The sequence below is a fragment of the Callorhinus ursinus genome, unplaced genomic scaffold, assembly GCF_003265705.2.
Source record: "Callorhinus ursinus isolate GAN/ISIS: 27379988/994484 unplaced genomic scaffold, GSC_fseal_2.0 scaffold3, whole genome shotgun sequence".
NCBI lineage: Eukaryota > Metazoa > Chordata > Mammalia > Carnivora > Otariidae > Callorhinus > Callorhinus ursinus.
Window position 1 is genome coordinate 33,424,467 of NW_027397065.1, and position 26,750 is coordinate 33,451,216.

Consider the following 26,750-nt stretch of genomic DNA (forward strand, 5'->3'; position numbering starts at 1 on the left):
GAGCCTCTGGGGAAAGGGAAGAGGATCTGGAGGCCCAGATTCAAGGCCAGTTTTGCTGCCTGGTTGCTGGGTGGTCTTCCCTGGCCCTCAGGCTTCTCACCTGCCTTGTCAACCCCTCAGCTTCCCCTGAGTCCTGCCTATGTGCCAGGCCCTGCACCGACTGCTGAGAAAGCAGTGACAGTCGTCACAGTCCCTGCCCTCATGGGACTGAACTCTTGGTGGGCGAGCCAGACCAGAAACAGGTGAATCAATGGGTAATGTCCTTGCACGAGCAGTAAGTGCTATGTGGAAAAACAAGGCAGCATTCATGGACAGAAAGTGCCTGGTGTGTGTGGTTGGGGGGCTGTACAGGAGAGGATGTGCCAGACAGAGCCAGGTGAGATCTGACACAGTGTCCAGGGGAGGTAACAGTAACTGTGAGGCCAGCAAGAGCCACAGGGCCTGGTGGCTGGGGTGCACCACAGCGAGGAGACCAGAGGTGGAGGATGCTACTGCAGAGGGCAGATCAAGCAAAGCCTGGAAGCCCCAGAGAAAAGTCTGCATTTGACCCTAGATGTGTCAAGAAACCACCGGAGGCCGAGTTGTGAACAAAGGGATAATGGGATCCCTTTTGTATGTTCAAAATATGGGAGTGGATGAACAGGTAAAAGAAATCATGGTCTGTCCATGCATGGAATATTATTCAGCCTTCAAAAGGAAGGAAATTCTGACACATCCATGGGTAAGCCTGGAGAACATTGCTAAGTGAAATAAGCCAGACACAAAAGGGCAACTACTGTATGATTCCATGACACGCAGCACCTAGAACAGGTCGATTTGTACAGATAGAAAGGAGAGTGGTGGTTGCCAGGGGCCGGGGGAGACGAGAACGGGGAGTTGGTGTTTACTGAGGACACGGTTTCAGTTTGCGATGCTGAGAAGTTCTGGAGATGGACAGAGCGGATGGTTGCGCAGGAGTGCGAATGTGCTTCCCGATGCTGAACTGTACACCTCAAAATGGTAAAAATGGTAAATGTCATGTTATGTACATTTACTACAATAAAAAATATGGGAAAGGATGCTACGTAGAGGGGATGTTACTTTTCAAGGGCTGCCAATAACACGATGCCACAGACTGGGTGACTTCACAGAAATTTATTTTTTTGTGGTTCTGGAGGCTGCAAGTCCAAGATCAAAGTGTTTGGCAAGGTTAAGACCTCTCTGGTGAGACCTCACTCCTCTGCAGGCAGATGACCCCTGTGACCTCATGTGGCCTTTTCTCTGTGTGTGCCTTTCTTCTTACAAGGACACCAGTCCTATCTGATCAAGGCCCCACCCCCGTGAGCTCATTTAACCTTAATTACCTCTTTTAAGGTGCTATCTCCAAATACAGTCACACTGGGAGTGAGGGCTCCAACAAATGCACTGGGGTGGTGGCACAGTTCATTCCATGCCGGGGGGGGAGGTGACAGCGCTGAGGGATTCGACCAAGAGAGTCTTCCCTTCGTACTGCGTGGAACCTTGGGTCCCCGTTTGGCTCTGTGACCTTGGGAAGTTATTCAACGTCTCCCATCCTCAGGTGGGAACAGTGAGAGTCCGGAACACACACAGGGCTAAGGCTGGACTGAATGTAGGGATCCCCAGAAAGCCCCAGCCAATAAAGAGCACTCAAGGGACTGTGGCAATTATTCTTCCTTGCACGGTGCCTGTTGAGCTTGGCATGACAGGCTGCTGTTTCTGGGCTTGGGAGGCACGGGCGTGATTAACCGGCACAAGGCTGCCAGAGCCTTCTGCGGCCAGTGTGCCTCCTGTTGTCCCAGGCTCTGAATGACAGCCAGTTCCCAGCTGATGCTCACAGAGAGTGAGCGGCAAGCCTGGGCTTGACTCTGCCTGCCAAGCGTAGATGGTTTGAAAAATGCCACCCAAACTGGCCCAGGGTTAATCAAAAGATGACAGAAAGAAAATTAGGGCAGGCTACCCGCGGCCTCCCAGACACAAGCATCAAAATCACATCTCCCTCCCTGACACCTGCCCAGTTCTCTGCCTCTGCTCCTAACCCACCTCCTTCCAGCAAGAGGTGGAAACTGGTCAGGCTGACATTATAGAGGGAAGGCTTGCACGGTGCTCTTTCTTTCCTGTCCTTGCAGGCCGGGCCCGTCCAGCCAGTTCTCCCCTATTTTCTGTTGTTCGGCTGGAAAAGATAGCGTGTGGTGGTGGTTTGCAGTGTGGACGGGGGACTTGGGTCTCAGGGGGATTCTCCGGAATTGTGCTGGTTGAGTCAGAACAGTGGCCTTGACACCCTGATTTCTGAAAGAGCACACTTCGCCTCTTGGCCAAACCGGGGAGGCATCAGCTTTGTCCTCATTGCTTTCCCAACTCGGATCTGAGTTTTAGAAATGGAGGGTGTGAAATGAGGGAGCCAAAGCCGGAACACGGAGACCAACAGCCTGACTTCCACGTCCGGCTCTGTCCCATGCTGGCTGTGTGACTCAGAGCCAGGCCCTTCCCTCTCTGAAGCCCGGAATTTCTCATCTGTAAGTGGGGCTGACTAGAGTGCGCCACCTTCTTGTGCTTTTGCGCATGCGCCGAGCTTAGAGCGGGGCCGGGCCCAGAGCAGGTCCGTGAGGAGTGCTGTAATTATGGGTATTGAGTCTTAAAACTCTAAAACTGGACGGGACCTTCAAAATCAGCAACTCCCTCATTTTAGACATGAAGAAACTGAGGTCCAGAGAAGAAAGCCACCCCCTCAGTGCGCAAATGTGAAGATTTGGATTTGAACTCAGGTTTGGCTTCAAAGCTGTTACTTGCTGTAGGTCTAAGAACACGGACTGGACATGTGATGGCTTCAACCAGAGCGGACCAGGGCTGGCTTTGTGTTCATGGCCTTCCTTACCTCATCCCAACAGGAGGAAGGCTTTCTTCTGCCTCCAGACTGGGGATCTGTGAGGAATATAGGGAGGGTGGTCAGTGGTAGGGGTAAACACCTTCCCTCACATCTTTTCCTGGGGTCCTGGCCTCCTTTCCTTCCTGTTGGCCCCGGGGAGCCTGTGCTATCTCATCTCCTGCTTCCTCTCCTCTCCCCAACCCTCTGCCCTTCCGTAGGGTCCTCAGAGCACGGGTCCTCCCTCCTACCTTCCTGGACAAGATGGACACTGAGGGGACACTGATCAGCCATGGCAGACAGGCCATGCAGGCCTGCCACTGAGGGGCCAATCTCACAGAGCATGGGAAAACTGGAATGGAAGAGTGGCCAAGTGGCCCCCAAAGAAGGACAGCCTTGGTAGGTGGCAGGAGGCTGCTATGGGACTATGGGGACCCCAGATAGCACCTGGCCAGTGAAGTGGGTGAGGGAGTGATGTGCATGGTATAGGGAGGCAAGGATGAGAGACAGGTAGGCTGGAATGAGAGCCAGTGGGCATGGGGAGAGCCCAGGTGAGCTTGGTCCCCACACTGGCCAGTGCTGGCTGTGACTGGAGAGGCAGGAGTGGACCAGAACCCCCAGGGACTGAACTTTCTGCCTGTGACAAGGCACAAGCCCTCAGAGGTTCCTGGATGCAACCAGGGAGTAGGGCTGTCCTAACATGACCCAGTGCTGGCCTGAGGTGCCAGGACAGTGAGGTAGCTGGGACCCGGGGTGGGGGGCAAGTGCACATAAGCTGAGATGCTCATGGGATAGGTGGCTCCTCCTTTTGGCAGAGGGCTCTGTCACATCTCATAGGCCCCGAGGTTCCAAGGGTCAAGGCTGTTGTTTTCCCAGAGAATGCTAGTGAACAGTCAGTCTCTCAATTCTAAAGTGCCTGGTGCCTAAAACCTCGTGTATTTCCCCACTGACATGAACCTTCCTCACACTTGCCCTATAAGAAGGGAGAGTGGTTGGGAGGGTCCCTCATGGACTTGGAGCCCATTTAATGTCTGGCAGGTGCCCTGGCCCCAGTGTACCTATCTGGGAGGTGACAGTGATTTTGGAAGAGCATGTATGTGGCTGTCTTTCTGACCTTGGCCTGCAGAGCGTTCTATTCCCCATAAACCTTATTCCTTAACCCAGGCCATGCCACATTAAGGAATTTGTCACAACCCATTGGAAGACAGAAAGAGCCCCAGCTGGTATAACAGTTCTTGACAAATCCACGTACACAATTAGTGGGAAGCTGAGGCACTCTTTGCCATCGACAAAGTGGGGAGCAATCCCCTCAGGGGTGTCTTCTCTAGCCCCATGGAGTAGAGGGGCAAGTGCTTAGTCCTGGCCCCCATAGGACTTGGGTCCTAATCCCCGCTCTGCCACTCACTGCCAGTTGAGCCACCTGGTCAGTTTCCTTATCTGGTAAAATGGTGATTGCCACCCCTACTCCCAAGGTCAGGACTGGGACAAGACAGGAGAGGTGCCTAGGGCACAGCGCAAGGAGGGACCCACCACTAGCCCGACTAGCCGCAGCCTGCCACTCGCGTCATCCTCACTGAGTTACAAAACAACCTTCGCACTACGTGTTGTTATTACCTCCAGTTAAAAGGGATGAGCCTTGGCTTAGGGAAGTTGTATACCTCCCCCAAGCTCACACAGCTGTTAGATAACGGAGCTGAGCCTCAAGCTGGGCCTGCCTGAAGGCAGAGCCAAGTTCAAGGTCAGTTCCCCCAGAAGAGGAGGCAAGAGGAACAGCGTGCGTGTGTGCGTGTGTGTGTGCGTGTGTGTGTGTGTGTGTGTGTGTGTGATGGCTCCGAAGCACAGAGAGAAAGCCCGGGTGGGGGAGGGGAGTCGGGGCTCCAGGGCATTGTCCTTGTGATAAATCTCACAAGGTCAGCCCTTCTACCCCCTCCCCACCTTGCTGCCGTGCGGGTGGCCTGGACAGCTAGAAGCTCTCCCGGATTGAATTCTTCCCTCCTGCTGGCTTTGGCTTCGCCATCTGTGTCTGGGGTGATAGATGGGTTCCCAAAGTGCAGAAGGAGATGGGTTTAAATCTCTGCAACCACAGTGGAGCCTGCACGACTTGGGTTCCCACCCGCGGCCCCAGGGTCTCTGGGGAGTGGCTAGGGAGCTGGCTGTGTAGGAAGAGAACCAGGCAGGTTCCCCAGGCCCTGGGGTTAACTGGGGGTCTCAGCCAGGAGCTGGGCTGCTGCTAAGTTAAAGAGCCGGGAGGACCTGGCTCTGGGAGTCACGCTTTTAACTCCTAATAAGAGAATCAGGTGTGGGAAAGGACTCAAAGGTCAATCTTAGCACTAGGTGGGACCTTAGGAAAGCAAGTTCTGGAGAGGGGAATAGAATATTCTAGAGAGGCCACCTCAGCGTCTGGGCCAGCTCTGAAGAAACCAGCAGTTAGTGAGATGGAGTGCCTGCCCTGAGGACTCATGGTCCTGGGGAACTGCAGTCCTATCAACAAACATTTCCCGAGTACTTAATATGCAGGGAGCTCTCTTGTTTAATCCTATAAGGAGGGCATTGTGATTCCATTTTCTAGATTAGGTAACTGAGGCCGGAGAGGTGAGGGACCCTGCAGAAGACTTCCTGGACATTGTGCAGTGGACCTGAGAATGTCCCAGGCTGGCAACCCACTGTCCTTTCCACTGCATAAGTGGTTTACGAACTTTTCTGTTTTGTTTTTTAAAGCAAGAGAAACTCGTTCTTTAAATTTTGGAGAAATTCAGTACGTAGAACAAATCAGGGTCAAGCTGAAGGAGCTGGAATGGTGTGCTGGATCTCCCCCCACCCAGCCTCCCTTCTTGGGGGACAAGTAAATGCCCTTTCTGAGACACCGAGAAAGCTCAGGCACAGTTCTGAACCATTTGGCTGGCTGGAGGCTCACCCTCTGGCCACAGACTTGGGTCTTGCAGCTGGACAGAGTTCAGAGAGTGTTTACTGAGCACCTCCGGGACGGGCCTGCATGGTGCGTCCTGGAAAGCTCCCACTCTACACTTCCTCTCAGGACCCCTGGCGGACGTCTGCGCCCTGAGGTGCTGCTTCGATCATTTCATGCTGTCGGCAAAGCAAGCCACTCCGGGCCCAGCACTGGCCAAGCTGCTCTGGGCGCAGTGATGAGGAAAAGCCCATGTGATCTCTGCCCTCACAGAGCTCAAGTCCGGTGGGGAAGACAGCCTTTAGCAAACATGTTTTTAAAAGGAACATGGATCACAGATTGTGATCAGAACTATGGAGGAAAAGCTCAAGGTCAAGGAGATGTGTGAGCAGGAGGACCTGATCAGTTCATCTCTGCAAAGGGCATTGGTGAGAAAAGTCTGGGCCACCTGCAGCTTAGAGCAGTGGGAGAGGGGATTGCTAAAATAAGGGGGAGGTGGCTGTGGTCCCGGAATGGAAGGACAGGGAAGGGTGGTCTTGGGCTCTCCCCATTCTCTGGGTATTCCCCGGGCAGGTAGGAAATAACGAGTTGCCCCCATAACCAGCAGGAGATGCCTGGTCCTGTAGAATCTTTACATTCCTCAATTCTGAAAGGGACAAAGAAAAATCCGTCTAAGGGTTGGATTATTGCAATTCGAGGACCCTGTGCAATGAGTAATGAGTAAGTGAGATCACAATTAAACCCAGATATCATTAAACTACTGTAATGTGTCCATGTAGGATCTAATCTATAGTCACCTAGGGCTGGCCTATGCATAAGAAAGACCTTTTTTGCTCCGCTGCTCCGGTCCTGGCCCTGCTCCCATGGTCATTTATTTAACAAATATTTAGCAAACACCTGGGTTGGGCAGAACACTGGTTTCCCAGCACGTGCCTGGCACAGAGCCAGGGCCATGTAAACACTTGGTGCTCTCTGCAGAGTGGAGAGACACGATCCTGCCCCGGTGCCCACCGCGGTCCGCCTCCCTGAGCCCTGGCTATAGGAAACCGAGTACGGATGCAGGTCGGAGGAAGTCCAGGTGGCCACTAGGTCCCCCGTGCTGGTCCCTTTCTGTGTCCCATGGATCCTAGTCTCTGGAATTCTGAGGGGAGAGAGGTGCCATCCTGACCTGCGGTCTGGTTTCTCTGCAGAGGTTATGACTCCAGGGCTGCTCCCTCTGCTAGTGCCAACCTGCCCCCTCCTGCCCAGTCTGCCCCCCTTCTCATCTCAGCTGATGCCACTTTTGGAGGAGCCTCTGGATCTGCCTCAGGGTTCTCTTTGGCCCCCAAGCCTTCTTCCATCTCTGCACTCAGCGTGTCTGGTGTTCAGCCTGTGCCCCACCAGAGTGCACATGTCTTGATGGAGGACTTGTGTCATATTCTCCACGTGTCTAGTGTCCAGCAGTTAGCGTGGCACAGGGTAGGTGCTCAGTAATAAAATCTTAAGCAAATGATTGTAGGCAAATATGCAAAAGACAATATCTTCCTGCTCACTTATTCAAATAGCCATCTATCCTCTCTCTCTCTCTCTCTCTCTCTCTCACACACACACACACACACACACACACCTCTGCACGTTCCCGCTCTCCCTGACTGACTCATTTTCTCACACTTAACTCTATTGCTGTGGTCTCTCCCCCTCTGGAGCTGCCTGGAGTGCACAGACCCACCTGCATCCAGCTACATTGAAGGCCTTTGACCCTGTTCCTGCAGATGGCATGGCCTAGGTCACCCTCTCCAGACCCATGCCCACCTCAGTCCCTGAGCTGTCAGGTCCCTCCCATCTGGTCACTGCAACACAGTCCGTAGAGGGATCCCGTGTCTCAGCCTCCCTGGAGCCTTTCAACAATGCTGGAAGGTAAACAGGTTGCAGGTAATGGACTCATTTTACAGATGAAGAAACTAAGGCTCAGAGAGGCTGAGGCCAGCACAGGGAGCAAAGCCAGAGTTGAGACCTCAGTTTCCCGAGTGTGGGCCAAAGCTCTTTCTGCTAAACCTCTGGGAAGCAAAGGCTGAACCTCACCCCACGTTCCCTGAGATCCTGGAGCCCATGACATGGGAAGAAAATCCTGTTTGGAAGGACTGAATTGTGGGGAGGACTCTGCGGCATCCTCTAATCCTGGCTCTCAGCTCCTCACCTCTGTCCATCCCACATGGGCCCCAGGAAATCTGCCCACAGCCTGACCCTCAGCATTGGGCTGTTGTTCTCCCCGGGCATCCTGGAGGCGCAGCGCCCCATTTGAGAAGTGTTGTGCAGGCAGAACAGGGGTGATGACAGGGCTGAGAAAGGAGCTGGCAGACCTCAGCAGCCCTCCCCCCGCCCCACAGTGGCCTTTCAGTTTGCCCCAGGCCAGACCTCCTGGGCCCGGAACACCTGTGCCCCAGTCATCACAGCCGGCCACACTCAGCCTTTATCTTCCCTCCTTGTCATTTAAAAAAATCCTGGCCAAGGTTTTGTGGCCCTCCCTCCTTCCCTGAATGAATACCCAGCCCTGCTGCTTCCAGTGCATCTCCTCCAAACACTCTTTGCTCCTGAAAGAGGGCATGAATATTTAAAGGCTTTTTTTCAGCCAGTGAAACCACACCATGCTGCTGCTCTCTCTCCAAATTTGATCTCCAAAAAGTTTGCCAGAGTCTCTCGGAATGCCTAACCCTCCGTGGCACAGTGTCATGGGGGGTTCCAGAGATAGGAGCCACCCCGAGGAGAAGTCAGCCTCCCTTCCGCATCCTGGGGCTGACTTGCGTGTACACAGTCCCAAGTCTGGTTCCTAACCACCCTTTCTGCCGCCTGGGGAGCTGCACCTACCAATCCCCTGCCACCCCAGTTCTTGGAGGAGTAGAGAAGACAGACGTTGACACAGACATCATCCGCAGAGGGACAGGGGTCCAAGAGAGCAGAGCGATGAACAAAGCCCCAGAAATGCAGGACCCGGCGAGAGAAAGTCCTTGACGCATCAGCCCCCCGAGTGGATACGAATCCTGCGTTCACGCGTGCGTGGTGGACTGCCGCCCGGCCGCCACCTCCAGCTGGCCTCCTCAAGCGGCTCCGTTCTGCGTAATTACTCACAGCCCACCGCATCAAATCTCTCTTTTATCAACAAGACACAACACTCCCTGGATAACTTCTTGAAACTCCAGTCACGCTAAGCAGCTTCCAGTGCTCTGGAAAGGCTTGTGTCCCTCTGCCTGCCTGTAACCAATCAGCCACACACCACCAAATCCATTTCCAAAGTTCCAGGCAATTATGACCGGCTGAGCTCCCTGGCGGGGTGCCTGCCCGCTCAGACCCAGGACCCAGGTTGTCAGCAACCCCGACGCCCAGCCACCCATTCGCCCCCGCCCTCCTCTGAGACCCCGGCACACCAGAGCAGTCGCAGATGCCATGCCAAGGCACTTGCCACCTTGGCCAGCCAGACCACATTAAGACAGAAAACGAGGGTCAAGGCCAGGCTCCCTACCTTTGGTGAGGGTCCCAGTGATGAGCTTAAAGATGGTCTGGGCACATTTCACGAACCCCAGCTTGCAGGTTTTGGAACAGCCGCTCATGGTGATAGAGGGAAGCTAGGCTCTGCTGTCGGTGCCCGAAAGGGAAAGCAGCCACCTCGTGTGGCCCTGGAACTTGGAGCCCGCCTGGGCAAACCCTGAGAGGCGGAGGTACCCCAGAAGCTCCGGGAACAGCACAGCTGCCTCTGCAGTGAGTCCGGCTTCTGCATCCAGAAAGCCTGCAGGGCAGGAGGCTTGCTCCCTTCCTCCCTCCCTCCCTCCACCCCCTCCTGCTGTCCACTCAAGTCCTCACCATGGGAGGCCCTCAGGATGTGGGGGGCCGGCCTGGGGATGTCCTGCCAGGGCACAGGGCACTCCGAGGGAACCAAGGAGGAGTGAGGCTGAGCGGAGCAGAGAGGGAGGAGCTGGTTTTTCCCAGGCTTTGCCGACTGTCTTTCTTACATGGCAGTGGTAATGTAGCAATTAATACTCGAGTCAGAAGGGAGGGACTGCTACGCAAAAACACTCCACTCAGCAGCCTCCTGCTCGCTCTCCCGCTCTTTCCTTCCTGGTGAATCTAACAGATCAATTCTCCCTGCCCTGATCAGGATGTGGGAGAAGTCCCCACAGAGCCGAAAGCTGCCGCTTGGCACTCGGAGGAAAGTTTGCAGGCAGCAGCTGAGCGGCCTGGTTTGCATCATGAAGTCAGGCTGGGTGGGACCCCCGGGGGAGCAGGGCTGTGCGGCTCCCGCCTCCCCCGCACCAGCAGCAGGGGCTCGCTGCCACTGGGACTGGGAAGACCAATGCCTCTGACCGCCTCCAGCTCTAAGCGCCCCGACTCAGAGTCGGCCAAAAGTCTGCGCTCTCATCCGGGTAGGAGTGCGATTCGCGCTTTCCTCGATGAAGAAAGTAGTCCTCAGAAATGCCAGAAGAGAAGTCAATTTGATTACAGTATAATACTCAGAAGTAAACCTGCAAGGCAGTATGCAAATATGAAACCCAGTATGCAGATAGGCTTAATAAAAAATCTGGTTGTTGTTCAGTACCACAGACTGTGCAGGTCGGAAGGGACCTCGGCGGACATCTCATCCCCCCCCCCCAAACACAGAGCATGAACCTCTCCCATGACGTCCGCTCTTTACTTTCCTTGGTGATTCAAAAGGTCCTCCTGGGGCCATCAGCATCACAGTGAGGCCCTGTGGCCACACGAACAGCAGAAGTGAAATCCCCCATCAGCTGAAATAAGCCAAACCCTGGGAAAGTTTTTCTCTTCCTCTCCATCAGTCTTTCTCTTCCTCTCTTGTCTCCCTGTCATCTGCTTCTCTGAGATGTTTGAGAAGAATAGATTGCTTGAGAGCCAGAGAACGGGCTACCAGTTGATAAAGTGCCAGACAAGTGGAATTCATGCTCCACGTCTGGTTTCTTCCCCATCTTACATGAGTCACGTGGAAGTGAATCTTGAAACAAATCTCAGCCCTTCTGGGGGGTCACCATCAAATTTCAGCTCTAAGACCAGACTCCGAAGACAGCCCACAAACACAGAGCTCCTTGACTCACCGGCATGGTATGAGTCACAACATATACAGAGAGAGGAGTCCTGATGGAAAATACCCCATTGTGCTTGATGTCTTAGGGCTTAAATTGCCGCTTTATTCACTCTTTTTTCCCTAAAGGATAGAAGGTTCCAGTTAAAACTCACATGGTATCTGGGAATGTTAATGGCACTTGGTCTTTGGTTCACTTATTTGCGTGAATATTTACCGAGGTCCCAGGATGTAGAAAACACTGGGCCAGGCAACCTAGACACACAGGTTCAGTGCCTTCCTGACCTGACGGCGGAGTGGATGCATCATGAACCTTGTTAACCTTTCGCCATCTTAGTGGGATGGAGACACAGGGCAGGTAGATGTGAAGAAGGGGAAGGAAAGAACTTGACCGTGCAACACACCTGGTGGGCAAGGAGCAGACAAAGAGCATCACCACCTGGCTCCAGGGAGCAGGAGAGAGCTGAGAGAAAGACTGAGGGGGGCGATGCTGGCCACCTGGCCACTTGCCACAGAGAGTACCACCCCCTGAACGCCGCAGGACGGACTCTCAGCTAGACCCTGCTGCCTCTCTCTTCCCTCCCACACGAGGCAGGGACACGGAAGATCGCGAAGCCAGAAGGAACAATGGCTGTGACTTCAGGGACATTAGCCGAACTCAAACCTGGCCAGGGATCTGCAGGAGGAGGGGCTCCCAGGAGGCTGCGGGCAGCATCTGTTTCAGGATGACAGGAGAGGTCCAGGGGGGACTTGTGTTTGGGCTCCAGCTCCGGAATCTGGAGTCTTGTCATTGGAAACATAGGGGGAAAGAGACACAGCACTGTGGTCTGAGGGAGCTGGCAAATCCCAAGAATGAGTCTCCCCTCCCCGCTCCAGGCAAGATAGGTGATGGTTAAGAGCATGGCCCTTTGCCCCAGGCGTTTAACCGCCGGCCTGTTTACTCCGTGCATATGAATGTTGAAGACCGACTAGCTGGGCCTTGGCTCCAGGCGCTGAACAGACAATGGGGAACAAAACAGAGTCCCTGGGCTTACTGGGGTCACATTCCTGTGGTGCAAGGACGGATAGACAGTGTGTCTACATACAGGACTGTGCTTTGAAGGAAAAGAGCACTAAGTGGGTGGATAGGGACAGGAGCTCCTAAGGTTACAGAGTCACTGAGAAAAGCTTGTCTCCATTAAATGACATTTAAGGGAGACCCGAACCAGCCACACAGCTCTGTGGGGGTAATAACTGTTCCAACTGAGAGAACAGCAAGTGCAAAGGCCAAAGACAGGCCTGAGATGCTAAGGTCTGCAGTCTAGCCACTGCTGTGCAAGCAGAAGAGCCTCAGCTTTTCCTTCTGGAAAATGGGAATTATAATCTTTACCTCATCTGGGGAGGCTTCGATGAAATCAATGTGCTTAATATAGTGCCTGGCATAGTAAGCCACTCTGTCTGTGCAAAGGTCATTATCACTGTCCACTTGCTGCCACTGTTGGGTGCCACCACTCCTGCCCCTGGCCCCTAAAGCCACTCCATAAAAGTAGAGGCAGTATAGGTAAACCTTTGTGATTATGCGAAATCCTGGGGCCAGGCTCCAATTTTTAATCTCCCCTTGTAGTAACTCAAACACGAAGCTTTTTCAGATTCTCCTCCGATCTCAGCAAGGATCCAATATTTGAACTCTCCATGTTAGAGAAACGACTCAGGCCCAGAGAGGGTCAGCGGCACCCAAAATATCACACAGCAGAACCTCCAGAAACGTGGGCAAGGTGTTTAGTGTGCCAAGAACATTCCCAGCAAAGGAAGGCCGGTTGTGTCAGTACTGAATTCATAATAGAAGAGTACAGGAAAAAATCGTTCTCTGCTCAAGGAACACACTATTCTGCAAATAAGGCATAGAAAGGGACACACAGTAATGGAGCATTCAGGTGGCACCTGGGAAATTAGATCATCGGCAGGTTTATAATTAGTCAGCCTCCCTGTCACAGATGCGCCATTAGCCAAAGGAACTTGGGAAGGCAGAGTTCTTACTCCTGATACCGTTCACAAGAATCTTCACATGGCATTTCCAGGAGGCAGGAGGAGAAGCAGATGGGGGCTCCTGAAGTCGTCTAGGCCCATGAGAGTATGCTGACTTCTCTGAGAGCAAGGCGAAGAGAGGGCAGACATGCTATCCTTTAGAAGGTTGAAAGGCTGTCCACACAATGATGACATTGACGGCAACATTCGCTGAGAGCCTTCTACACGCAGGCGACTACTCCAAGTAGCTCCCTTCACATACGTACTCCTTACAACCCTATGAGGCAAGTATTATTATGCTCCCCATTCTATAGAGGAGGAAACAGGCCCAGAGAGGGAAAGTAACTTGTTGAAGGCCACACAGCTGAGGCAGAATTTGAGCCTAAGGCCATTTGACATTTGACTCAAAAATTCATGGAAATTTATTTCGTATCTCACCAGGGCTCAAGATTAAAGCAACTGGGAGTTTGAGTGAGACATATTTTGCCTTGACTTGAAAGAGACAAGCAGCTGTCTATTATAATCATAAACCCTCGTTCTTGGACGCATCATGGAGTGAGTTGAGACCAACGTCCTCAGAAGGAGTTCCTTCCATGACCATGGCCGTGGGGGTGGGAGAGGAGATGGAGACAGGCTCTGCTAGGCGCAGGGGCAGCCTCATGCAGCCAGGGACACAGCCACTCCAGCCACAATGTTGACAGCAAGAATTTCATATAAAGACTTGTTACATGCGTACTGGAGGACCAACAAGGGCAGAAGGGGACACTGAGGAATCACAGAGGTGGTAACTGTAGGAAGCAGGGACCAGCCCTAGCACTGGGCGGGAGGCAGACAAGGAAAGGACTGGGATTCTCAGAACCTAGGAGCCTGGAGGAGGGGTTCCCTGAGGCTGAGACCCGGTCCTCTGAGGATGGGGTGCTGGCTGGCTGATGCTGGTATCTCTGAAGGAGAGTTACGAGGTTGACTCTGTGAGTTCAAAACCTATGTATCAGAAACTAACCAATTGCTGCCACTGGAACCTGATGCCATTGCTAGTTGTACTGGGGACACAGGTGGGAGCAGGAAGCTGCCTGGAAGGACCATGGCCCCCTCCTCCCTGTCCCCCTACTGGCAGAGCCCATCTTGGGGCTGCTGGCAAAGCAGAAATGTGGCTTGCACAGTCCCAGCCCAGCAGCACCAAGCAGGACAGAGAAGAGAGCCCTGGAAGCTGGGGGTCGGTAGTTTAATAACCAGCCAGGCCAGGTCTTTCCTTCCAAAACCGTAGAATCCCACCTTGTGCCAGGTATTGAGGATACACCAGTAAATAAGATAGCGTACCTTCCCTTGCGGAAATTGCATTTTAGAGGTGGAGTGAGGTAGGTGTGCTCAGACTATAAACAAGCAGACAAATGTATAAAGTTAAGAACTTAAAAGCATGCAAATACTTGAAGCAAACTGTGACCAGTCAGTGTTTTCTAATCCGCAGAGCTCACTAAACAGTTCATGATAGAATAACCATGAAGATGAGGAGGGCAGATTCCATGAGGGTCATGGTCATTATAAAAATAATCATCATGATTTGTAGGTCTGTTACCAGACACTGTGCTTGGTGTTGTGTTTGGATTATCTGGGTCTTATAACAAACACCTGAAGTCAGTATTACTATTATACCCATTTTACAGATGAGAAAGTGGAGACTCTGTCAGATTTGATGATTTGCCCCAAGGGAGAGGGTTGAGTCAATGGGACTGGTGACTGATTGGAGGAAGTCTGGGGAACAGGAGGGGGTCAAAAGCCACCAGCCGTTCTAGAAACAAAACCAGGACAGGTATAAAGAGGATCTGGTCTGGGGAGGGAGATGGTTACAGATTTCATGTGTCTTGCGGGGAGCTGCATCCAGCTGGTAGGTGCAAAAGAAGATGAGGAACTCAGGAGAGAGGGTGGGGAGTCTAGAATTCTCACAAATAAATGATTTTTTGTTGCTGCTCAGGAAAATATATTAAATGTTGCCTCCCAACAGCCCAAACACATTAGCATTTAAATACAGGCTTACACAGGTGGGTAGAAAGGCAATTTCCTAAGAATTAAGTCAGATTTTATTTTTCCTCTAAGTCTCAGGAAAAAAATTCCCTTCTGCAGAAGTGGGTCCTTGGAGAGGGATTTGCCTTGCTCTAGGGGCATGGCAGCTCCATGTCCTCAGTTGGACCTGGTGTCTTCTCCCTGCTCTAACTATGGGAAAATGAGGCCTAAGAGCTGATGGAAATTCATCAGCACTGTTGGCTGGAGGTCCTCAGGATCATTTGTGTGGAGGGTAGGGCAGCTCATGTTTGGGTCCAATGGCCTCTGCACTCAACCGTGTTAGCGGGTCTGCAGGGCCCAGCTGCGGGCTGGAGGAACCACAGTTTGCTGCAGAACTGGCGGGAAGGGGGAGTGAGCAGCTGCAGCTGCTTCCAGGCAAAGATGGGAAGAGACCACGTTGGTCCTTGAAACCGCCCCTTCTCCCTCTGTGTCCCCAACTGCTACCCCACTGCTGCCCGTCGACACGTCCTGCCCATTGCTGTCTTCTCTTGCCCCAACAGCACGCCACGCTTACAACTGGACTCAGTCCTGGACCACCACGGGGACCCCTTTATTTTGTGATTGTGGAAAGAGCAGAACCAGTTGAAGCTGGACACCAAAGGCCACAGGTGTGGGCTCTGTTTGCTCCCGGCTGACCACCAGAGAGCCCTCTAAGACAAGCCAACTAACGTGTCAGGGCTGCTTCCCCGTCTGCCTCCCAGGGTCACTGAAAGCAGGACACAGCCTCCCAAAGTGCAGAGATTAGGGCTGGGGTCCCAATTCCTAGATACAATGGGTTCTAGATGCCTCTGCTCACCTGCTTTCTCATCACCGTACACCTGTCCTATGTCCCCAGGTCCTGCTCTTTGCAAATAGCCCGGATGGCATCTCTGACATTCTGTAGCTCAACAAACCACATCACCAGCCTCTAGGACACCTGGGCTGCAACACTGGGAATCGTTCTGGACTCTCCCCCGTCTTCTTCCACTTGGCTTCAGTTTCCTGCGGCAGCTGTAACAAATCACCTTGTACTGAGGGGCTTAAGGCAGCAAGGATCTCATCTCTCACGGTTCTGGAGGCCAGGAGTCGGAGATCAAGGGTCGGTAGGGTTGGCTCTGGGAAGAAACTATCCATCTGTGGCAACGAGGTGGGAGGTCGGTAATAGTAAAGGGGCAATCTGTCATGGGTGCCCAGTCCCTTTTTCTGTGATTCTTCCTCCCTCCCCCCACAGGTCAGGGTCCTGTCTGGCCAGGTCTCCTGCAGAATAGGGGAGCTGACCTTAATGTTCACAGCTAAGGCCAGAATGACTGGTTCCCTCTACCTTTAAGGCCCCATACCAAGAAAGAGGGGAGAACGGTCACATGACCTTTCACAAGACCAAACCTCAGGCAGCTCAGGGTCTAAGTCAGAACAGTCCTTCTAGAACCCATCCAGACACAGTGATGGAGGGAATTTGGAGAGGAAGCATTTACCGGTTAAATAAGAGTCCCTTTAAATATTCATCCTCTTGTTGGTAATTACATCGGTGCCCAGAAGGGCTGGCAGGATCCTGGGTGGCTAATGGGCAGGCAGGAGACAGTGGGGCATTTGCATAGGGCATGTAGTGGGGTGCTGAGTATTCCCATACTCTGGTGTGAGGCTCACTGTGGAGCTGAGATAACTTGTCTCTGTGCCCAGTGCCTCAGATGGCAAAACCAACTCAACCTTTACAGGAATTCAAGCCAGCGCCAAGCTGGTGTGTTCCGGGAAGGGCAAGAGGCAATAGGCATGCCAGAGGTCACCCTCAGGCTTTTTGGGTGGTTTGTGTCATTTTTCTCCACCTAGCGTGTAGGCTTGCTCATGGCAGGGAAGGTGTCTGTCACTCCTTTCATAGACCCCCCTCCACCCCTGTCCTCAGTGATCTCTCTGCTGCAAAGTCAATACCCCTTCCTTCTGCATCACCCTCACATTCCTACGAGCAAAGGGAAAGCGGACAGACCCCTGTATCTGTGCAAGCCTCAGTTTCTTGTCTGTGCTACAGTTGTCAAAGAGCTTCCGGGTTGCGCATTCCTAGATGGGGAGAAACGAAATAATACAGGAGAATTTCATTTCTAAATTGCAAACTGTACAAAGCATTAAATGGCACCATGTGGTGGTTAAAAGCCCGGTTCCTACACCTCCTACCTGTGTGACTTTAGACAAAGGAAGCCCTTGAAGCCTCCGCCCCCATCTGTAAAATGAGGGTAATCACAGTACTCACATCATATGATTATCGTAGCCCGTGAAATGTGTGTGTGGGATCTGGCATGTAATACATGCTCAAAAAATGGCAGCCATTATCATTTGCAGTCGGTGTTGGTATTGTTGTTGTTGTTATAATAACCACAGAGCCCACTACACACATGAAGAACCTGAGATCCGTCACTGGCCCATCCAGGGTGTTCTGATCTCACATGGAATTATCTGGAATCTGGAATTACTGCAAGTCTTGCCTCCTTACCACTCATAGCTCTTGTCTCTGTCTCCAGCCAGGAGTCTGAGAGCGAGGTATCCTTGGGCTTCAAAGGTACCAGAGCAGGAGGACAAAGGACTAGACATAATGTGAGTTTCCTGGGCCCCCTTCTTTATGTGGCTTCAGCTTAGGTTGGAAAGGGTATGGGTCCTGCATCCCCCAAAGTGTCAGCGGACCACACCTTCACAGGACACACCTTTACTACGACCCTGTCATGTAGATGGAACAATGCTTGAGTTTGAATCCCTGACTTCCACTTGGGGAGCTAGGACCCTGAGAAAGTAACTGTGCAGCAGAACAAGGAGAGGCCTTGGAGCCCCTCCCTGGGGGCTTCCACATCCCCATCCCTGCAGCAGCAGGGTCCTGTCCCGTGGATGGGGAGCCCAGAGATAAAGAAAATGCAGTAGACAGAGGAGTTATTATCCCATCAGCTGGCACCTACATTCCTCTTAGGGAAGGAATTGTCTTTCTTGGGATGTGGGTCCTGAATATTGCCTTGATGAACAACGGTTGACCGAAGACACAGAAAGAAATACTTAAACGCCTCTATTGTAGGAACCGGCAGGAATTGGGGTCAGAGGGCTGATGAGAGCTTAGGAAAGAGGAGAGGGAGGCTGACCTCAAGGTGCCAGAAGTAGCCAAAGTACATTTAGGAAGATGCATGTCCGACATTCACCTTTCAGTTTGTCTGTGTGGTTATGAGGTAAACTCCCGCTGTCTCCTGTGAAGTTGGCAACCCACAAGGGACTTGTCAGATGTTTTAAAAATGAAAATTAGGAGGGCGCCTGGGTGGCTCAGTTGGTTAAGCGACTGCCTTCGGCTCAGGTCATGATCCTGGAGTCCCGGGATCGAGTCCCACATCGGGCTTCCTGCTCAGCAGGGAGTCTGCTTCTCCCTCTGACCCTCTTCCCTCTCGTGCTTTCTATCTCTCGTTCTCTCTCTCTCTCAAATAAATAAATAAAATCTTTAAAAAAATGAAAATTAGGAGCAGGGCTACATTACAAATTTAGATAGATTTGAGGTAGCCTAGGACCAGGGCACATCGGAAACCAAGCAGGTCCCTAAAGCAGCCTAATTCAGTGGAAGCAAGTGCTCAGAGGTCCAGGTAATGGGGAAAAAACCCTACCTTACCCATACCCCCCATCTACATAATAGGGGAGAGATTGGGAGAGGAAGGGGTCCACTATTTGGGGGGGGGACATTCAGACAAAACCCATCTGAGTCTTAAAAGATAAGGCATCTCACCTGACTTCTCTCTTTCAAACATATAGAAATACTAATAACAGCTTGTGCATTATACTTCCCAGAATGCTTTCCCATATTTTGTCCCTTTTAACCCCAGTAGTTTGTTTTAATTTTCAGACAAGGAGACTGCAGCCCTGAGGGGTCATGTGACTCCTTCCAAGTCATACTGGCCAGGGTCTGCTCCTCACTGCTGTTGGGACCTCTGCTGACTCAGCAGAGCCTAGGCATCTGGTTACAATTGTTTGCTAATCATTAGGATGCTAAGTGGTTCCAAAAATACTGTGGGGTGGCTTCCATGAGGCAAAGCTGAGCCTGGAAATGGGACTCAGACCAATCTCTAGCCCGGTGGGGTGGTGATAAGCAGGCTGAGGTCAGGGGCAAGCCCAACCCAACAGGCCCAGCAGAAGAAGCAGCATGTGCTCAGGGTGGTAAAGAGGTTGGTGAGGAGGCCACCTCCAGCGGGAGGCCTGTGGGGGGCTACCTGGGGCTAGACCCAGGGATCTCTATGTACATAGCTGGGGGAAGTTCAGGTTCAGAGGTAAGTACTTCAAAGAGTGAGCATTCCAGACAGCTCTGCTGGGGAGTTGTTGCTGTCCTTGACAGCCACAGGAGGTGCCATTTTTGACCAGGACTCACTCAACCCCGTTATTTTCTTGATGGGGAGGAAGTCCTGCAGAGGCAGTTTTGTGCCCAGGATGCAGGTGTTTCTTGCACTGCCTCGGTGCCTCACTAGAGGGAGCCCAAGTTCTCACTCCCTGCCTGCAGCCCACTTGGCCCCGTGTGGCCGCCCTTCTACCGTACCAGAGAGGGTGTGGGTCCCTGGGGGTGGGAGAGGCGGCCCTCCCTCCTAGTACTGGGGAGGTCTCAACAGACTGGAAAATGTTTTCAGGAATCACAGGCGGCAAATGCTAGATTTGACTACAAAATGAGTGCAGTTTCTCCTCACAGTTTGTGAGAACTTACAATCCCCACCCTGAACCTGGTGGTCTGTTTCCAACCACCACCTGTTCCCCCATCCCCAGATCATGGCTCTTCTCAGCAAGTGCCACCAAGTACAGCATCCCGGGAGCCCAGACACAGGACGGGAGATGGGAGAGGCTCAGCTGTATGCTTGACCATGACGATAAGACCCATCACCTATCAAGGAGACAGTTCGGTGGTCAGACCTGTGGGCTCTGGAGTCAGATGATATTGTTTCCAAATTTTCTCCACCTAGATGTGATTGCCGAGAGCCAGGAGCATTGTCTGTCTTGTGGACCACAAAATCCCCGATGCCTGGAATAGAATCTGGCACACGGAGAGCCGTCAATATTTTATGAATAAACCAGTGGCTCCAACCTTACTGCTTCTTTAACCTTGAGCCAGTTACCTCCTGTCTTTGAGCCTCAGTTTCCCCTTCTGTAAAACAGGACCAAAACATAACTTGCCAGACAGGTGGTGGTGAGGACTAAATGAGTATGTGTGTAGGCTGTAGTAAATCCCCAGCAATAAATAGCAACTCCTAGCAGTTCTTATGTGCCGGGCACTCTGAGAGGTACTGGGGATGCATCGGTGTGCGTTTGTGTGTGGACACGTGCTTGTGTGCGCACACAATCTCATGCCGTCCTCCAGGAGGACGGGTCTATTATTATCTTATGTTTACAGTTGAGGAGACCAAGGCACGGAGAGGTGCTGCATGTGGCCAAAGTTGTTCTGCTGGTAAGTGGCGGTGGAAGCAGATTTTTAAGCCCCATGAATCTGACTCCACAGCTTTGCTCTTATGCTTGGAAATTGCTTGCTTAGGGTCCTTGCAGATCTGGGATTCTGCAAATGACAATGTTTTGGGTCATTTTGTGTGGAGGACAAGGCAAGTCTCCAGCCATCCTTTTCTGCGTCTGACACTTCCAAGGCTTATGACCTTAGAAACCCAAGAGCTGATGAATTGAGTTGCCCAAGGACGCGATGATCAACTGTGGCATGCTAGTCAAGTGTTGAAGCCGGTGCCCACCCCCAGCTGGAAGAGGCTGATTCTGTACTTAAGACTCTGGGGCCTGACTCTTTGGCAAGCTCTTTGGGTATTTCTGAGCAAGTGTTCTTTCTACTTTTGGAAATTTGAAAAGAAAAAAAAATGATCTATGAAATGGGTACGTACTCAGGAGTGAAGGGATGAGCTTTGGCTTTTCAAGAAAGAGGGGAAGGCCAAAGAGATATAAGTCTATGGGTAATTCCCCCCGTGCTCCCCCAATGCCAGCCCCTATCCCCCCACCAGCCCCTGAGCACCATTCCCACGCCCTGCCCTCCGAGGGAAGTGCTGAGTTGCCTCCAATGGGCAGAGGACATTAAGCCTAGATAAAGGGGCAGGGTAGGGAGTCTGTGCTCCGTCCTTCGTCCTGCTCTTCCACCTCCCTTTGCTTCCATTGGGAAAAAGAAAATTGCCCAGTAATTGCTCCTTGACAAACCCCACTGGTCCTTGGTCTTCTTTCTTGCTGAGATTATAATTAGGGAATCAGTAAATTTAAATAGAAAATCCACGAGCATCACAGAGCCTTCATTTCTCAAGCGCAGTTTCATGTACCTTGTAAGCGGCCCTTGCGCTTGGTGGCGGGCAGCGGTGGTAGGGGGAGGCCCCACGTCTGGTGGGGGCAGGAATTCAGAGCGCACAGCCCCCTGGGCTCTTTGCAAAGGCACAGGAGCCAGGGCAGAGGCTTGGGGGAGGATTTGCTATGTGCTGGAGGCTGGGCCGGGTGTTTCCCAAGCCTTGTTATAGCCACCCTTGGAGGTCCCACTAGTTTTATTCCCATGTTACGGAAGAGGAATCTAAGGCTCGGAGGGATGATGACTCGCCTAAGGTCATACAGCTAGCGAGAGACAGAACAGAGACTGGAAGCCCCATGCATCTGAGCCCTTAGCCTATTCATCTGTCCTGAAATTTGACTGATTTTCCAACAGAGTTGGGGGGGCCTACATCCCAGCTTTGAGTAAATTCCTGGTGTGTGGCCCTTTTCTTCCCCCGCCAAAGTCTGGATGCAGCCAGAGCCTGGTCTGGGCCCCCGGGGTCCAGGGATCAAAGCCAGGCTCCTGGATGGGCTGAGACAGAGGAAGGGATTTGTGCCTGTCCGGTGAGCTGTGGTTTCTCCCTGGACTAGTAGTAGGGCCTCCCTACCCTGGGTCCTCGAAACGGCCCGTCTGGGCAGGAGGACCCATCCCATCACCTTCATCTCCATTTTAGAGATGAGGAATCTGAGGCCACAGAGAAATGAAATGACTTTGCCCAAGATGACTTAGCCAGCTACTGGCCGATAGATTTGGGACTAGGAGCCTCCCCACCCCCACCAGGGCTGAGCTGCTTCTCCAGGGCTCTGCAGCTGTGCAGGGCTGGGCTCTGGTGGCAGGCAGTGGGCCTGTCCAAAGAGAAAACCAAAAAGCTGACAGGCAGGGCAAGGAGAGGAAGCTCACATTTCTTGGTCGCCAATGATGTGTTGGCTGCTAACGGGGAGGGGTTTCGGAGCCTCTCTGTCAACGGTAGCTTTTGGCTTTGCCTTTCTGTGTGTCATGTAACGAGTGACGGTGTTTTGTGATCCTCACCTAGTGGATGATGTGAAGACCAGCTGGGATCATGGATGTAAAGCCCAGACTCAGTGCAGTGCTGAATGCATGGTGGTCACGTGAGGAAACCATGACCTATTTCCTTGCTAATAGTACACTAATATCATTAACAAGTCTTATAATAATGCTGTGAGATATTAATACCCCCATTTTCCAGATGGGAAAACCAAGTCTCTGAGAGATTAAGTGATTTGGTTCCGATGCACAACTCCTAAGCTACGGACCCAAGGTTCCAAGTGGGGGCTGTATGATCCCGGATCCACTGTCCCCCTCTATGACCTCATCTCCGGCTTTGGGACAGGAGTAAGACAGTAGGTCCCCAGCAGGGGACAAGGGCACATGAAGCACCCCAGACAGATCAACTCATGTCCTGGGCTGCTAGGACAAGCTCCTGTGTCTGGTATACTGTACTTCTCGGCCACCCTGCATCCCAGGAAAATGCCTTAAACCTATAAGTCGTCCTATAGGACAGGAACAAAGGCCCTGGGGATCTTGCTGCTTAACTGGTCCTGGTTCTTATAGGGTTGCCCTTTTCTGGGTCGCCAGTTACCTGCTGCGGGGGTTTTTTATTTAGTAGTAAATAAGGAAAAAGCCCTCTTAAACCCTTTCTGCCCTCTTCAAATCTTATTAATGATTTTTAAAAATATTTAAGAACTATATCACTTTTTTTTGTTCCCTTCACCCTTTTGATTTTTGGTCTTTCTGTGTCTTGCTCTGCCTCTCTCTTTCCCTCTTTGCTTCTCTCCCTGTTTCTTGGCTTGGGAGCATTGAGGGAGTCTCTGAAGTCCGAAGGAGCGTCAGACCTCCTTCTTTCTGACACAGCCCTCCCCAAGCCCTGCAGCCTCCTGAGCCCAGTACCAGCTCAGCACCTTGGTGAGGGCAAACCCTTTTATATATCGCTGTAATTTTCCCTGGCCTCAGAAAGTCACAGCTAAGCCTCTTTCCTCATGTTCCTAAATGTAAATAAACATCATCCCCAGCTGGAAAGGGCAGGATCACAAATTGGCTATGCTTCTGCAAAGTAGGACTTTTTAACCAGAAAAAGGCAGACTCTGGTCTTCCTGCCTGGAGGGGAGCAGAGAGGCGAGAGGCCGGAGGACCTAGAGGATGGGAGGAAAAGAGAAAGAACAAGCAAAAACAGGGGAGAAAGAGAGAGGGCAACGGAGGGGGGGGGAAGGAGGCTGCAGAAAGCCCACGAGAGTCACCCCTCTCCCTCTCACACCGTAGGTAAAGAGTTCAAATTAGGTTTTCCATTTCACTGACTTGTAAACTGAGGACGCAGAAACCTCAATGCAATAGGAGGTGGCCGAGTTTTCTCCATGATTGATGGCGGCGCAGCAAGGACAGGGAGAAAGGGAGTTTTGGAGCTCCTGAAGCCCCAGGAACTGAAAAGCCACATTCTGCAGCCTCTTTCTTCCAGCGAACGGAACTGGCCCCGCGGTTCTGCTGATTTAGCTTTGCATGCCAAATGCGTCTGGGGCTTCTGCAGTCTTCCAGAGAAACAGCACATTTCCTCAGGAGCGAGCACTGCCACTGGATTCCTGTTCTTTTCAGAACATGAACAACGCTGCAATGCCACTTTGCTGAAAAGGTACAATCATAGCAGGTGGCAGTGGCCAGGCAGGATCTACATGGGGACAAGGGTGTTGATGGAGGGTTCAGGAGAGGCCTCACACCCCTCTCTTGGCCTCCCCATATAAGGGTTGGGGGGAGACCCCAGGTGAGAGGCTTCAGCCCCCTGTGCATTCCCGGGCTTCTCCTGGCAAAATCCACAGCCCTGATGCTCAAAGCAGTAGCCTCAGAATCTTCTGAACACCTAGGCCAGCTGAGGGCTCAGGAGCTAATCAGGCTTGCAGCTTGCCACCCCTGGAGAAAAGCCACATTTTGGCTAAAGAGCATTTCCGGTAGCTGTGGACTGCCTGGGGGGCAGGGGTGGGGGAGGTGGTGGGAGAAGGGAGCCATACTGCTCTGCCCTCTGCCAGGGTCAGCACAACCAACCTCAGTTAAGCCAAGGCCAGGGGAGCAGGTTCTCACATTTCTTGGGTTTCAGGTTATCTAAGCGGAAGCCCTTGTGAGCTCTGTGCCTTGGGGGCGGAGGAAACGTTGAGACAGTGCCTGGCTAGTAGAGCAGAGGCCATCGTGCAGTCTTGGCCCTGGGCTGGGAAAAGACGGTGACCAGAACTCAAACTCAGAATGGCCCCTGACACGCCCCCACCCTGGGCCATATGCTAGAAGACCTTTTCTTTTCTGATAAACCCTCACTGACAACCTCTGTTTTTCATGTTCCCTTTTTTCCTAAAAGGCAGGTGTAGGCGCCTGCCCCATCTCTGGGTCCTATGAAGTGTCTTCTGTTTCCTGAATGACCGTCTGGATTTCTCTTCTTCCTGTGGTCAGTCTGGCCAGTGCCATTTTGCCCTGACCTCTTGTCTGGGATGAACGGCTGGGCACCCACCCACCCTGAGCCTCTGTGACTGGGTTTCAGTCACCAGAACAGCCCTGTCGCAGCCTCGGAGTGGTCCCGGATGGAAGGGCTGCAGACAGAGCTGGTCCGCAGGGCAGCACTCATGAGCAGAGCTATGGATGCTTTTGGAGTCTGTTGGCTTTGCTTGGTTTGTCTCTCTCCTCTCCATCCCTCTCAAGGATGATAGAAAGCCTGTAGGTGGATCACAAGAGCAGGGAAGCACCTTTTCACCAGAGCAAGGAAAACAGCGGAAGATGCCTGATCCAAGCCTTCCTGAAGACTCATCTTCCCCACCTTCAAGGAGCCGTGGAAACACCCCTCATGGATCCTGGGGGTCCTCTCCCCTCAGGCCCCTTTCCCCTCCCATCACCATGATGCTTTCTGGAGAGAGGGCCCCTGACCCACTTCTTTGCTTCGTCTGAGCTGAGTTGAGGGGAGAGAAACTGTGGGAACAACAGACCTCACCACATTCCCTCATGGACTGAGGGTGGGGGAGAGGACTGGGTGAAGGCAGCTCGCAGACAGGGTGGGAGCATGCCATGCAATTCTCACTGATTGTCTCCCCAGAGGCAGCTGCTCCTGAAGGGAAGTGTGAAAGCACCAGTAACTAGCTGTGGTGCCAGATAAGAAGGGCCTCAGTTTCCCTTCCCATGCCTTCCCTTTGCACATGAATGTGAGCACACACATGCGCATCCTCGGCTTGATTCCCAAGGTAGAGCCCCCCGGCTCAGTTTATAGCAGCCCCCTTTCCCGCACTCCGCCCACTGTCCACACAGCGCACCAGCGGCCCCAACCCCAGACCCAGGCCTCATCCTGGGAGCATGGACCTTTACCAGCAACAAGGGCATCCTTGCCCCTTGAGACAGATGAGCAAAGGGACTGAGATCTTTCCAAGCCACTGTACAGATGTGGGAATTTCCCTCCAGGTCAGAACCACCCCTCCTTCTCAGCAACTCCTTTGACCCCAAGACAGAGAGGGCGGTCTGATGCCCCCAAACAAAATGGAATTGCCTGTGACTCATACCCAACCTTGCTGGTTGAGAAACCTACTTCCTGGGGTTGAGGGGTGGGGGAGCGGTGAGGAACTAGGACCAGGGTGTGAGCATGTATGTATGTGTGTGTTCTCAGTTGGCCTCCTAGGAAAAGTTCTGGTGTAGACCAAAGTCCATTTGGACATTTTTGCAAGAAGAAAAAAACAACTAAAGGAGAACAAAAATACTTCAGCTGCGTGAAGCCAAATAACCTGCTCCGCTCTGGTCGGGAAGACACTTTATAAGGCAGGTTCAGGGGGCAGGGCCTGGGAGGCACAGTCTGATGCAGTTCCTGGAGCTCCCAGCTCTCTTGCCTCATCCTGCGCTGCTCAAGCCTCGGAGAGGCCACACTGCCTTCCTTCCTCTGCCACCCTTTTGGCATGCAGTTCTGCTTTTGGGGTGATGGGATTGTCATGCTGGATCTTGAGGGAACAGGAAGTGAAGCTGTTTCGGTCTTTGCATTTCTTTTGTTATTGTCACAAGCAGGAAATATCAGCTTGAATATAAACAAAATGCGGAACTGAGACACACTACAGGATTTTGCTATGTTCTCACTTTGGTAGAACAGGGGCGAAGCATGAAGGTGCTTTCTAATGGTACAACTTAACCTTTAGGCAACAAGGCCATGGTTTGTTCAAAGTGAGAAAAGGAGAGCAAATCATGTTTGTTGAAACCTATTATTTTACCAAAATGTCTTATTTAATCTTTCCCCCAGACCCAGTGACTTAGGTACTTCTGTCCCCCTGTCGTGGTGGGGACACTGAGGCTGAGAGTTGAAGGGGCTTATCCAAGGGCATACATGTAGAAATGAATGCTGGAGAAAGGATTCAAAATCTGGGCCAACTATCACCAAACTTCTGTGTTTCCTGAGTTCTCACACCATCCCCCGCTCTTACTCCCTCCTCATCCCCATGCTTATGATTGCCCTTCTCCCAAGATCCTGAGGAACTACAAGAGAAACAGCCCTGGACCAGGAGTTAATGGCTAGCCCTGGACTGTTTCCAGGCAAGGCAGCTCTCTGTCCCTTTGTCCTGGTTCTGAGATGGGGCCAAAATGTTGTCCAACG

The 26,750-nt window shown here is 52.4% G+C and overlaps 2 long non-coding RNA genes across 2 annotated transcripts in view; both read right to left on the minus strand.

Moving 5' to 3' along the window:
- Positions 1-1,440: 1,440 nt before the first annotated feature.
- Positions 1,441-26,750, minus strand: part of LOC141369897 (uncharacterized) — a 50,094-nt gene continuing 24,784 nt past the window's right edge. The window contains exon 3 of the long non-coding RNA XR_012377265.1: positions 1,441-2,919. This is a non-coding gene — a long non-coding RNA (uncharacterized lncRNA). The remainder of the gene's footprint in view (positions 2,920-26,750) is intronic.
- LOC141371920 (uncharacterized) lies at positions 9,578-20,794 on the minus strand. Its single transcript, XR_012377267.1, has 3 exons — positions 11,495-20,794; positions 11,048-11,234; positions 9,578-10,953 (listed from the first exon to the last, which is right to left on the minus strand). It is a non-coding gene; the product is annotated as an uncharacterized lncRNA (long non-coding RNA).